Source organism: Canis aureus, unplaced genomic scaffold (assembly GCF_053574225.1).
Source record: "Canis aureus isolate CA01 unplaced genomic scaffold, VMU_Caureus_v.1.0 ptg000210l_RagTag, whole genome shotgun sequence".
NCBI classification, from domain to species: Eukaryota; Metazoa; Chordata; class Mammalia; order Carnivora; family Canidae; genus Canis; species Canis aureus.
Genome location: NW_027554482.1, coordinates 187,067 through 196,619, shown reverse-complemented (window position 1 = coordinate 196,619; position 9,553 = coordinate 187,067). Strand labels below are relative to the sequence as shown.

The window sequence follows — 9,553 nt, the reverse complement described above, 5'->3', positions numbered from 1 at the left end:
CTGCCTCGCCCCCACAGGCCGTGTGGCCCAGCTCCGAGTGCCTGTGTCCTTCCGTCTGTCTGTGTGTGTGTGTGTCGTGGGCACCTGTGTCTGTGTCCCTGCCTGTGCGACGATGGGGTCCGGCGGCGCGGGCGGCCCCGGCTTGGCTTTGAGCCAGGCGGGCTGAAGAACAGGAGAGGCCAGGGGCCCGCCGGCGCCGGCCCCGGCCCGCGGCACACCCCGACACCCCCCCGCAGCCCCCAGGCCCCAGCCCCCGGCCCCCGGCCCCCGGCCCCCGGCCCCCAGCGAGCGGCCCGATGTGGGGCGGCGTGCCATCCGGGGAGCCGAGCGGCGGCGACGAGCCCGACAGGCCGGGGACGGGAGCGCGCCCGGGCTCCCGCGACAGACTCGGCTCCGGGGTGCGGGACGCGTCTTGGCCCCCACCCCCCGGCCCGGGCAGGCGCCCTCCGCCACCCCGGGCGCGGCGCGGGAGGCGGTCAGTCCATCAGTCGGGCCGGCAGGCGAGCATGCAGGCAGGCAGGCAGGCAGGCAGGCAGGCAGGCGTTCAGGCGGGCCGCACAGGGCGGGCGGAGGAGGGCTGAGGAGCGGCGGGCGCCCGGCCTGGAGAGGCGCAGAGCAGGCTCTTGGGGCGCCCAGCGGCAGGCGCGGACGTCTACGGCCATACCACCCTGAACGCGCCCGATCTCGTCTGATCTCGGAAGCTAAGCAGGGTCGGGCCTGGTTAGTACTTGGATGGGAGACCGCCTGGGAATACCGGGTGCTGTAGGCTTTTTTTCTTCGGCCTTCCTGTCCGTCCCTTTGCCGCCAACACCCCCCTCGCCCAACGCGGCGGCGGCGGCGGCGGCGGCGGCGGCGGCGGCGGCGGCGGCGCCCTCCGGACGACCCCTGCCATGGCCCCCGCCCCGCCGGGACCACCGCAGGGCGCCGCGGGGCACCGAGGGCGCCCGCTGCACGGGCAGGACGCCACTACATACACCACACACCTCCTCTTCCTCCCAGCCCTTCAACCTCGCAGCCCTTCAACGACGCCCACCCGCATCCTAGCCGGCCGCGCGTCCCAGGGGGCCGAGGGGGCCGAGGGGGCCCGAAGGGGCCCAGGGAGGGGACGGGGCGACAGCCGGAACCTCGGGGCGGGGGCGCGGGGGGGCGGTGCGGTCGCTGGGGGGAGACGGGTGGGGGCTGGATCCCGTCCTCGCAGGCCTGCGAGGCCCTCGGTGGGGCCGAGGGGGGGGTGCTTGGGAGCCGGGGGCCGGGGGCCGGGCCTGCCTGCGGGCCCTCCTCGCCCCGCCCCAGGCCCCGCCCCCAGGCCCGCCCCCAGCCCCTAGCACCGCCCCCAGCGACCAAGCCACCCAGCCACCCGCAACACCCCCCCCACCTTCGGCCCGGGCCCGCCTGCACCTTCTCTCCGAAGGACATGCCCTCCGTCCCCCGCGGACCACCGTCCCTTCGGCCCTCAGCCCCGGGGGCCACGCTCCGCGTGCCCAGGACACCAACCAGACGGCCCGACCGCCGGGGGCCTCAGGCCCCCCGTTGGCGCCGGGCTCCGCGCTCCGTGACCCCGCGACAGCCAAGACCACAGCGACGCGGGGGCGGCCGGCACCCAGGCCCAAAAGAGCCGCTCGGGACACAGCAAGACACACCACAGACACTCGCTCCGCGCCTGGGCGAGGGCGCCGCGCACGCACGCAGGCACACGGCCCCGCGGCGGTTCGGCTGATGGGCAGGAATGGGAGCGGAACGGCATCCCTGACCGCGTGGCTGCAGGGCCTGCGGCTGCCAGGGCTCCTGACGCAGCTCCAGGGCCTGCGCCCCTCCGGCGGGGTGGCTGCCTCGCCCCCACAGGCCGTGTGGCCCAGCTCCGAGTGCCTGTGTCCTTCCGTCTGTCTGTGTGTGTGTGTGTCGTGGGCACCTGTGTCTGTGTCCCTGCCTGTGCGACGATGGGGTCCGGCGGCGCGGGCGGCCCCGGCTTGGCTTTGAGCCAGGCGGGCTGAAGAACAGGAGAGGCCAGGGGCCCGCCGGCGCCGGCCCCGGCCCGCGGCACACCCCGACACCCCCCCGCAGCCCCCAGGCCCCAGCCCCCGGCCCCCGGCCCCCGGCCCCCGGCCCCCAGCGAGCGGCCCGATGTGGGGCGGCGTGCCATCCGGGGAGCCGAGCGGCGGCGACGAGCCCGACAGGCCGGGGACGGGAGCGCGCCCGGGCTCCCGCGACAGACTCGGCTCCGGGGTGCGGGACGCGTCTTGGCCCCCACCCCCCGGCCCGGGCAGGCGCCCTCCGCCACCCCGGGCGCGGCGCGGGAGGCGGTCAGTCCATCAGTCGGGCCGGCAGGCGAGCATGCAGGCAGGCAGGCAGGCAGGCAGGCAGGCAGGCGTTCAGGCGGGCCGCACAGGGCGGGCGGAGGAGGGCTGAGGAGCGGCGGGCGCCCGGCCTGGAGAGGCGCAGAGCAGGCTCTTGGGGCGCCCAGCGGCAGGCGCGGACGTCTACGGCCATACCACCCTGAACGCGCCCGATCTCGTCTGATCTCGGAAGCTAAGCAGGGTCGGGCCTGGTTAGTACTTGGATGGGAGACCGCCTGGGAATACCGGGTGCTGTAGGCTTTTTTTCTTCGGCCTTCCTGTCCGTCCCTTTGCCGCCAACACCCCCCTCGCCCAACGCGGCGGCGGCGGCGGCGGCGGCGGCGGCGGCGGCGGCGGCGGCGGCGCCCTCCGGACGACCCCTGCCATGGCCCCCGCCCCGCCGGGACCACCGCAGGGCGCCGCGGGGCACCGAGGGCGCCCGCTGCACGGGCAGGACGCCACTACATACACCACACACCTCCTCTTCCTCCCAGCCCTTCAACCTCGCAGCCCTTCAACGACGCCCACCCGCATCCTAGCCGGCCGCGCGTCCCAGGGGGCCGAGGGGGCCGAGGGGGCCCGAAGGGGCCCAGGGAGGGGACGGGGCGACAGCCGGAACCTCGGGGCGGGGGCGCGGGGGGGCGGTGCGGTCGCTGGGGGGAGACGGGTGGGGGCTGGATCCCGTCCTCGCAGGCCTGCGAGGCCCTCGGTGGGGCCGAGGGGGGGGGTGCTTGGGAGCCGGGGGCCGGGGGCCGGGCCTGCCTGCGGGCCCTCCTCGCCCCGCCCCAGGCCCCGCCCCCAGGCCCGCCCCCAGCCCCTAGCACCGCCCCCAGCGACCAAGCCACCCAGCCACCCGCAACACCCCCCCCACCTTCGGCCCGGGCCCGCCTGCACCTTCTCTCCGAAGGACATGCCCTCCGTCCCCCGCGGACCACCGTCCCTTCGGCCCTCAGCCCCGGGGGCCACGCTCCGCGTGCCCAGGACACCAACCAGACGGCCCGACCGCCGGGGGCCTCAGGCCCCCCGTTGGCGCCGGGCTCCGCGCTCCGTGACCCCGCGACAGCCAAGACCACAGCGACGCGGGGGCGGCCGGCACCCAGGCCCAAAAGAGCCGCTCGGGACACAGCAAGACACACCACAGACACTCGCTCCGCGCCTGGGCCAGGGCGCCGCGCACGCACGCAGGCACACGGCCCCGCGGCGGTTCGGCTGATGGGCAGGAATGGGAGCGGAACGGCATCCCTGACCGCGTGGCTGCAGGGCCTGCGGCTGCCAGGGCTCCTGACGCAGCTCCAGGGCCTGCGCCCCTCCGGCGGGGTGGCTGCCTCGCCCCCACAGGCCGTGTGGCCCAGCTCCGAGTGCCTGTGTCCTTCCGTCTGTCTGTGTGTGTGTGTGTCGTGGGCACCTGTGTCTGTGTCCCTGCCTGTGCGACGATGGGGTCCGGCGGCGCGGGCGGCCCCGGCTTGGCTTTGAGCCAGGCGGGCTGAAGAACAGGAGAGGCCAGGGGCCCGCCGGCGCCGGCCCCGGCCCGCGGCACACCCCGACACCCCCCCGCAGCCCCCAGGCCCCAGCCCCCGGCCCCCGGCCCCCGGCCCCCGGCCCCCAGCGAGCGGCCCGATGTGGGGCGGCGTGCCATCCGGGGAGCCGAGCGGCGGCGACGAGCCCGACAGGCCGGGGACGGGAGCGCGCCCGGGCTCCCGCGACAGACTCGGCTCCGGGGTGCGGGACGCGTCTTGGCCCCCACCCCCCGGCCCGGGCAGGCGCCCTCCGCCACCCCGGGCGCGGCGCGGGAGGCGGTCAGTCCATCAGTCGGGCCGGCAGGCGAGCATGCAGGCAGGCAGGCAGGCAGGCAGGCAGGCAGGCGTTCAGGCGGGCCGCACAGGGCGGGCGGAGGAGGGCTGAGGAGCGGCGGGCGCCCGGCCTGGAGAGGCGCAGAGCAGGCTCTTGGGGCGCCCAGCGGCAGGCGCGGACGTCTACGGCCATACCACCCTGAACGCGCCCGATCTCGTCTGATCTCGGAAGCTAAGCAGGGTCGGGCCTGGTTAGTACTTGGATGGGAGACCGCCTGGGAATACCGGGTGCTGTAGGCTTTTTTTCTTCGGCCTTCCTGTCCGTCCCTTTGCCGCCAACACCCCCCTCGCCCAACGCGGCGGCGGCGGCGGCGGCGGCGGCGGCGGCGGCGGCGGCGGCGGCGCCCTCCGGACGACCCCTGCCATGGCCCCCGCCCCGCCGGGACCACCGCAGGGCGCCGCGGGGCACCGAGGGCGCCCGCTGCACGGGCAGGACGCCACTACATACACCACACACCTCCTCTTCCTCCCAGCCCTTCAACCTCGCAGCCCTTCAACGACGCCCACCCGCATCCTAGCCGGCCGCGCGTCCCAGGGGGCCGAGGGGGCCGAGGGGGCCCGAAGGGGCCCAGGGAGGGGACGGGGCGACAGCCGGAACCTCGGGGCGGGGGCGCGGGGGGGCGGTGCGGTCGCTGGGGGGAGACGGGTGGGGGCTGGATCCCGTCCTCGCAGGCCTGCGAGGCCCTCGGTGGGGCCGAGGGGGGGGGTGCTTGGGAGCCGGGGGCCGGGGGCCGGGCCTGCCTGCGGGCCCTCCTCGCCCCGCCCCAGGCCCCGCCCCCAGGCCCGCCCCCAGCCCCTAGCACCGCCCCCAGCGACCAAGCCACCCAGCCACCCGCAACACCCCCCCCACCTTCGGCCCGGGCCCGCCTGCACCTTCTCTCCGAAGGACATGCCCTCCGTCCCCCGCGGACCACCGTCCCTTCGGCCCTCAGCCCCGGGGGCCACGCTCCGCGTGCCCAGGACACCAACCAGACGGCCCGACCGCCGGGGGCCTCAGGCCCCCCGTTGGCGCCGGGCTCCGCGCTCCGTGACCCCGCGACAGCCAAGACCACAGCGACGCGGGGGCGGCCGGCACCCAGGCCCAAAAGAGCCGCTCGGGACACAGCAAGACACACCACAGACACTCGCTCCGCGCCTGGGCCAGGGCGCCGCGCACGCACGCAGGCACACGGCCCCGCGGCGGTTCGGCTGATGGGCAGGAATGGGAGCGGAACGGCATCCCTGACCGCGTGGCTGCAGGGCCTGCGGCTGCCAGGGCTCCTGACGCAGCTCCAGGGCCTGCGCCCCTCCGGCGGGGTGGCTGCCTCGCCCCCACAGGCCGTGTGGCCCAGCTCCGAGTGCCTGTGTCCTTCCGTCTGTCTGTGTGTGTGTGTGTCGTGGGCACCTGTGTCTGTGTCCCTGCCTGTGCGACGATGGGGTCCGGCGGCGCGGGCGGCCCCGGCTTGGCTTTGAGCCAGGCGGGCTGAAGAACAGGAGAGGCCAGGGGCCCGCCGGCGCCGGCCCCGGCCCGCGGCACACCCCGACACCCCCCCGCAGCCCCCAGGCCCCAGCCCCCGGCCCCCGGCCCCCGGCCCCCGGCCCCCAGCGAGCGGCCCGATGTGGGGCGGCGTGCCATCCGGGGAGCCGAGCGGCGGCGACGAGCCCGACAGGCCGGGGACGGGAGCGCGCCCGGGCTCCCGCGACAGACTCGGCTCCGGGGTGCGGGACGCGTCTTGGCCCCCACCCCCCGGCCCGGGCAGGCGCCCTCCGCCACCCCGGGCGCGGCGCGGGAGGCGGTCAGTCCATCAGTCGGGCCGGCAGGCGAGCATGCAGGCAGGCAGGCAGGCAGGCAGGCAGGCAGGCGTTCAGGCGGGCCGCACAGGGCGGGCGGAGGAGGGCTGAGGAGCGGCGGGCGCCCGGCCTGGAGAGGCGCAGAGCAGGCTCTTGGGGCGCCCAGCGGCAGGCGCGGACGTCTACGGCCATACCACCCTGAACGCGCCCGATCTCGTCTGATCTCGGAAGCTAAGCAGGGTCGGGCCTGGTTAGTACTTGGATGGGAGACCGCCTGGGAATACCGGGTGCTGTAGGCTTTTTTTCTTCGGCCTTCCTGTCCGTCCCTTTGCCGCCAACACCCCCCTCGCCCAACGCGGCGGCGGCGGCGGCGGCGGCGGCGGCGGCGGCGGCGGCGGCGGCGCCCTCCGGACGACCCCTGCCATGGCCCCCGCCCCGCCGGGACCACCGCAGGGCGCCGCGGGGCACCGAGGGCGCCCGCTGCACGGGCAGGACGCCACTACATACACCACACACCTCCTCTTCCTCCCAGCCCTTCAACCTCGCAGCCCTTCAACGACGCCCACCCGCATCCTAGCCGGCCGCGCGTCCCAGGGGGCCGAGGGGGCCGAGGGGGCCCGAAGGGGCCCAGGGAGGGGACGGGGCGACAGCCGGAACCTCGGGGCGGGGGCGCGGGGGGGCGGTGCGGTCGCTGGGGGGAGACGGGTGGGGGCTGGATCCCGTCCTCGCAGGCCTGCGAGGCCCTCGGTGGGGCCGAGGGGGGGGGTGCTTGGGAGCCGGGGGCCGGGGGCCGGGCCTGCCTGCGGGCCCTCCTCGCCCCGCCCCAGGCCCCGCCCCCAGGCCCGCCCCCAGCCCCTAGCACCGCCCCCAGCGACCAAGCCACCCAGCCACCCGCAACACCCCCCCCACCTTCGGCCCGGGCCCGCCTGCACCTTCTCTCCGAAGGACATGCCCTCCGTCCCCCGCGGACCACCGTCCCTTCGGCCCTCAGCCCCGGGGGCCACGCTCCGCGTGCCCAGGACACCAACCAGACGGCCCGACCGCCGGGGGCCTCAGGCCCCCCGTTGGCGCCGGGCTCCGCGCTCCGTGACCCCGCGACAGCCAAGACCACAGCGACGCGGGGGCGGCCGGCACCCAGGCCCAAAAGAGCCGCTCGGGACACAGCAAGACACACCACAGACACTCGCTCCGCGCCTGGGCCAGGGCGCCGCGCACGCACGCAGGCACACGGCCCCGCGGCGGTTCGGCTGATGGGCAGGAATGGGAGCGGAACGGCATCCCTGACCCCGTGGCTGCAGGGCCTGCGGCTGCCAGGGCTCCTGACGCAGCTCCAGGGCCTGCGCCCCTCCGGCGGGGTGGCTGCCTCGCCCCCACAGGCCGTGTGGCCCAGCTCCGAGTGCCTGTGTCCTTCCGTCTGTCTGTGTGTGTGTGTGTCGTGGGCACCTGTGTCTGTGTCCCTGCCTGTGCGACGATGGGGTCCGGCGGCGCGGGCGGCCCCGGCTTGGCTTTGAGCCAGGCGGGCTGAAGAACAGGAGAGGCCAGGGGCCCGCCGGCGCCGGCCCCGGCCCGCGGCACACCCCGACACCCCCCCGCAGCCCCCAGGCCCCAGCCCCCGGCCCCCGGCCCCCGGCCCCCGGCCCCCAGCGAGCGGCCCGATGTGGGGCGGCGTGCCATCCGGGGAGCCGAGCGGCGGCGACGAGCCCGACAGGCCGGGGACGGGAGCGCGCCCGGGCTCCCGCGACAGACTCGGCTCCGGGGTGCGGGACGCGTCTTGGCCCCCACCCCCCGGCCCGGGCAGGCGCCCTCCGCCACCCCGGGCGCGGCGCGGGAGGCGGTCAGTCCATCAGTCGGGCCGGCAGGCGAGCATGCAGGCAGGCAGGCAGGCAGGCAGGCAGGCAGGCGTTCAGGCGGGCCGCACAGGGCGGGCGGAGGAGGGCTGAGGAGCGGCGGGCGCCCGGCCTGGAGAGGCGCAGAGCAGGCTCTTGGGGCGCCCAGCGGCAGGCGCGGACGTCTACGGCCATACCACCCTGAACGCGCCCGATCTCGTCTGATCTCGGAAGCTAAGCAGGGTCGGGCCTGGTTAGTACTTGGATGGGAGACCGCCTGGGAATACCGGGTGCTGTAGGCTTTTTTTCTTCGGCCTTCCTGTCCGTCCCTTTGCCGCCAACACCCCCCTCGCCCAACGCGGCGGCGGCGGCGGCGGCGGCGGCGGCGGCGGCGGCGGCGCCCTCCGGACGACCCCTGCCATGGCCCCCGCCCCGCCGGGACCACCGCAGGGCGCCGCGGGGCACCGAGGGCGCCCGCTGCACGGGCAGGACGCCACTACATACACCACACACCTCCTCTTCCTCCCAGCCCTTCAACCTCGCAGCCCTTCAACGACGCCCACCCGCATCCTAGCCGGCCGCGCGTCCCAGGGGGCCGAGGGGGCCGAGGGGGCCCGAAGGGGCCCAGGGAGGGGACGGGGCGACAGCCGGAACCTCGGGGCGGGGGCGCGGGGGGGCGGTGCGGTCGCTGGGGGGAGACGGGTGGGGGCTGGATCCCGTCCTCGCAGGCCTGCGAGGCCCTCGGTGGGGCCGAGGGGGGGGGTGCTTGGGAGCCGGGGGCCGGGGGCCGGGCCTGCCTGCGGGCCCTCCTCGCCCCGCCCCAGGCCCCGCCCCCAGGCCCGCCCCCAGCCCCTAGCACCGCCCCCAGCGACCAAGCCACCCAGCCACCCGCAACACCCCCCCCACCTTCGGCCCGGGCCCGCCTGCACCTTCTCTCCGAAGGACATGCCCTCCGTCCCCCGCGGACCACCGTCCCTTCGGCCCTCAGCCCCGGGGGCCACGCTCCGCGTGCCCAGGACACCAACCAGACGGCCCGACCGCCGGGGGCCTCAGGCCCCCCGTTGGCGCCGGGCTCCGCGCTCCGTGACCCCGCGACAGCCAAGACCACAGCGACGCGGGGGCGGCCGGCACCCAGGCCCAAAAGAGCCGCTCGGGACACAGCAAGACACACCACAGACACTCGCTCCGCGCCTGGGCGAGGGCGCCGCGCACGCACGCAGGCACACGGCCCCGCGGCGGTTCGGCTGATGGGCAGGAATGGGAGCGGAACGGCATCCCTGACCCCGTGGCTGCAGGGCCTGCGGCTGCCAGGGCTCCTGACGCAGCTCCAGGGCCTGCGCCCCTCCGGCGGGGTGGCTGCCTCGCCCCCACAGGCCGTGTGGCCCAGCTCCGAGTGCCTGTGTCCTTCCGTCTGTCTGTGTGTGTGTGTGTCGTGGGCACCTGTGTCTGTGTCCCTGCCTGTGCGACGATGGGGTCCGGCGGCGCGGGCGGCCCCGGCTTGGCTTTGAGCCAGGCGGGCTGAAGAACAGGAGAGGCCAGGGGCCCGCCGGCGCCGGCCCCGGCCCGCGGCACACCCCGACACCCCCCCGCAGCCCCCAGGCCCCAGCCCCCGGCCCCCGGCCCCCGGCCCCCGGCCCCCAGCGAGCGGCCCGATGTGGGGCGGCGTGCCATCCGGGGAGCCGAGCGGCGGCGACGAGCCCGACAGGCCGGGGACGGGAGCGCGCCCGGGCTCCCGCGACAGACTCGGCTCCGGGGTGCGGGACGCGTCTTGGCC

The 9,553-nt window shown here is 77.2% G+C and overlaps 5 non-coding genes across 5 annotated transcripts; all 5 read left to right on the top strand.

Annotated features, from left to right (window-relative positions):
- Positions 1 to 650: 650 nt before the first annotated feature.
- On the top strand, positions 651 to 769 carry LOC144309782 (5S ribosomal RNA). Its single transcript, XR_013375674.1, has one exon. It is a non-coding gene; the product is annotated as a 5S ribosomal RNA (ribosomal RNA).
- Positions 770 to 2,475: 1,706 nt separating this feature from the next.
- On the top strand, positions 2,476 to 2,594 carry LOC144309781 (5S ribosomal RNA). Its single transcript, XR_013375673.1, has one exon. It is a non-coding gene; the product is annotated as a 5S ribosomal RNA (ribosomal RNA).
- A 1,710-nt stretch (positions 2,595 to 4,304) lies between these two features.
- LOC144309779 (5S ribosomal RNA) lies at positions 4,305 to 4,423 on the top strand. The gene has a single exon (XR_013375671.1). It is a non-coding gene; the product is annotated as a 5S ribosomal RNA (ribosomal RNA).
- Positions 4,424 to 6,133: 1,710 nt separating this feature from the next.
- LOC144309778 (5S ribosomal RNA) lies at positions 6,134 to 6,252 on the top strand. The gene has a single exon (XR_013375670.1). It is a non-coding gene; the product is annotated as a 5S ribosomal RNA (ribosomal RNA).
- A 1,710-nt stretch (positions 6,253 to 7,962) lies between these two features.
- On the top strand, positions 7,963 to 8,081 carry LOC144309777 (5S ribosomal RNA). Its single transcript, XR_013375669.1, has one exon. It is a non-coding gene; the product is annotated as a 5S ribosomal RNA (ribosomal RNA).
- Positions 8,082 to 9,553: the final 1,472 nt, after the last annotated feature.